Source organism: Lagenorhynchus albirostris, chromosome 20, assembly GCF_949774975.1.
Source record: "Lagenorhynchus albirostris chromosome 20, mLagAlb1.1, whole genome shotgun sequence".
Lineage (NCBI taxonomy): Eukaryota > Metazoa > Chordata > Mammalia > Artiodactyla > Delphinidae > Lagenorhynchus > Lagenorhynchus albirostris.
In genome coordinates this window covers 46,068,983-46,072,042 of record NC_083114.1, presented here as the reverse complement: position 1 = coordinate 46,072,042, position 3,060 = coordinate 46,068,983, and the positions used below count along the sequence as shown (strand labels likewise).

The following is a 3,060-nucleotide window of genomic DNA, read 5'->3' as shown; positions in this document are numbered from 1 at the left end:
CCTTAATGCCAGAATTTCTGCTAAAGGGAATCAGAGGTTTCGTTTTTGACATTTCCCAGGAGTATCTCATCCATCCTGGCCTGAGCAGAGGGTGGAGCTGGGTTCCCGAGAACTGTTATGCCCAGAAGATGGGGGGTCTTTAGAAAAGCTGACGTGTCTGGGGCATTTCTGTGTGTGGAACTTTCAGCTGGGGCAGGAAGCCTGCAGACCACAGCTTGGATACAAAGACAGCAAAGGAAACCAGAAGAAGTGCTACTTAGAGCTGTTAGTAAACGTTGCTAGGAGTACCTTAGCAAGGCCCCGGAAAAGGATCATAGTCTGTCAAAGATTACACAACAAATCAGCTATGAAGTCTCAAGTGGAAAAAGAAAAAGTTCGTCCATGGACCTGGCACATTCCTTAGGGCCCAAATCATGGCAAATCCACATTGTTATGGTCCACAATAATTCACCATATCGATAAGCTTGATAACAAGAAATATGGTCAAACAAACGGTAAGGTTAGGTTTTCTGTTGTCTAAGAGCTTTACACTGATAATCTCATTTAATCCTTATGAAACCTCTATGAAGTGTGCAGAGATATTATTAAATATGTCACAACCAGTAGAGTAATATATATGTCAATGCATGGATCAGATATTTAAAAATATATTCCACCACCCCTAGTTTATCTCTAAATAAACTAAGTTATGTTATAAAACTACTCAACAAGTGATATAAATTTTTGAGCAAATCTTTAATAAATTATTCTCATAATTTCCAAAATTTTGTTGATTTTTAGAAATAGTTGGTATGGTGTTTTGAAACAGGGCTCACGTTTCAGGATGATTGGACATGGGGAACTGCCTTGAATTTTTCCAGTGAATTCCTTGAAACTGGTGGCCATTGGATAATGTGTAATCTCGATAGATTGAGAATTTCTCTTCACACCAGTTGTTCCTGGTGTTAAATCCTCAACTCCTGATGAACAAAAACAATGATAAAATTTTTAAGTATTCCAACCCTTATAATGTTGTTTGAAATTTTTCTATATCCAAAATTTCTGTTATCTTATATTTCTAAATCACAAAAAATCATTTAATCCATTGGTTTAATTTCACTTATCCTTCCACAGAACTTTACAAATACCATTTAGTAGTGTCAGGATTCTATAAATTTAAATGACTTTAGAATTCATTTATTTTCACTTTTGCCCTCAAATAACAAATGTATTTTTATGTAATAATTTATTTTAAGTATTATATTTTCTCTTGGAATTGATACTTTGTTTTGTTACAAGAAGTCATGCCATATTTCTTCATTGTTATAGCATCTTCCACTTCTCTTTCATTTACCAAACTAACCTTGTAAATCTGAAAGTATTAAAATCTCCACATGATAATAAAACTATAGATTTATAATTTTAAAAATTCCACATGAAAAGATGTTCAACGTCACTAATCATCAGGGAAATGAAAATCAAAACCACAATAAGATATCTCCTCACACCTGTCAGAATGGCCATCATCAAAAGGACAACAAATAACAAGTGTTGGCAAGGATGTGGAGAAAAGGGAACCCTCATGTGCTGTTGGTGAGAATGTAAACTGCTGCAGCCACTATGGGAAACACTATGGAGGGTCCTCAAAAAACTAAAAATAGAACTGTCATACAATTCAGCAATTCCACTTCTGGGTATTTTTCCGAAGAAAACAAAACAATAATTCAAAAAGATATAGGCACCCTTATATTCATTGCAGCATTATTACAACAACCAAGCTACAGAAACAACCTAACCCATCCATAGACAGTTGAATGGGTAAAGGAGATGTGATGTATATACACAATGGAATATTACTTGGCCATAAAAAAGAATGAAATCCTGCTGTTTGCGACAAACTGGATGGACCTAGAGGGTATTATGCTAAGTGAAATAAGTCAGACAGAGAAAGACAAATACCGTATGATCTCACTTATAGAATATAATATTACAAGCCAATTGTACTTTAATTTAAAAATATAAATAAATAAAAGTATTAAAATTTCTGTTAGAATATCCCTAATTAAGCATAAAACTCCCTAAAATGTTTCCTTTTCCAAAGATTTTACCATTTCCGTTAAAATGACCAGGCTTCATAGTTTCCAGACTGTGCGGCTGTAGCACCGCAAGTTCTCCATAAGGTCCAATGGCCTTCCAGTTTTCATTGTCTCAGTTCCCAAGTCTTGAGATATATTACTTAATTCTCTCTGATGTTTATTTGATGAAAGAAGGTAAATTAAAAGTTTGTCAGGCTTCTTCCTCTTCCAGAGATGGTATCTAGAGGCATTCACGGTGATCCAGCATTTGACATGCCGTCATAGGCTGTTCCATGATACAGCCTCTAACAAAACCAGGCTGTCCCGAACCCCTGGTAACAGAATTGTTTACCTTTATACCAAGAAGGTTGAGAAAGCACCAAAATTCGCATGTGGTGTGCCCAGACTGACTTCGAGGAGTTCGTGCCATGAGACCTAGAGTTCTTATGAGGTTGTCTAAAACAAAACAACATGTCAGCCAGGCCTGTGGTGGTTCCATGTGTGCTAAATGTGTCCGTGACAGGATCAAGCGCGCTTTCCTCATTGAGGAGCGGAAAATCGTTGTGAAAGTGTTGAAAGCACAAGCATGGAGTCAGAAAGCTAAATTTAAAAAATGAAGCTTTGGGACTTCCCTGGTGGCTCAGTGGTTAAGAATCCACCTGCCAATGCAGGGGACACGGGTTCGATCCCTGGTCCGGAAGATCCCAGATGCCACGGAGCAACTAAGCCCGTGCGCCACAACTACTGAGCCCGCGTGCCTACAGCTTCATGCTCCACAACAAGAGAAGCCACCGCAATGAGAAGCCTGTGCACCGCAACGAAGAGTAGTCCCCTCTGGCCGCAACTAGAGAAAGCCTGTGCGCAGCAACGAAGACCCAAAGCAGCCAAAAATAAATTAAAATTACAAAAAAAGAAGCTTTTTTGAGTATTAAAAAATTTTTTTTAAGTTTGTCAGGAAAATACTTTAAGATTGACATGATTCACATCTTTAATTACATCACTCAGA

General features: G+C 37.5%; 1 pseudogene; it reads left to right on the top strand.

Annotated features, from left to right (window-relative positions):
* The first annotated feature begins 479 nt into the window (after window positions 1-479).
* LOC132511934 (large ribosomal subunit protein eL34-like) lies at window positions 480-2,671 on the top strand (annotated as a pseudogene).
* The last annotated feature ends 389 nt before the right edge of the window (window positions 2,672-3,060 follow it).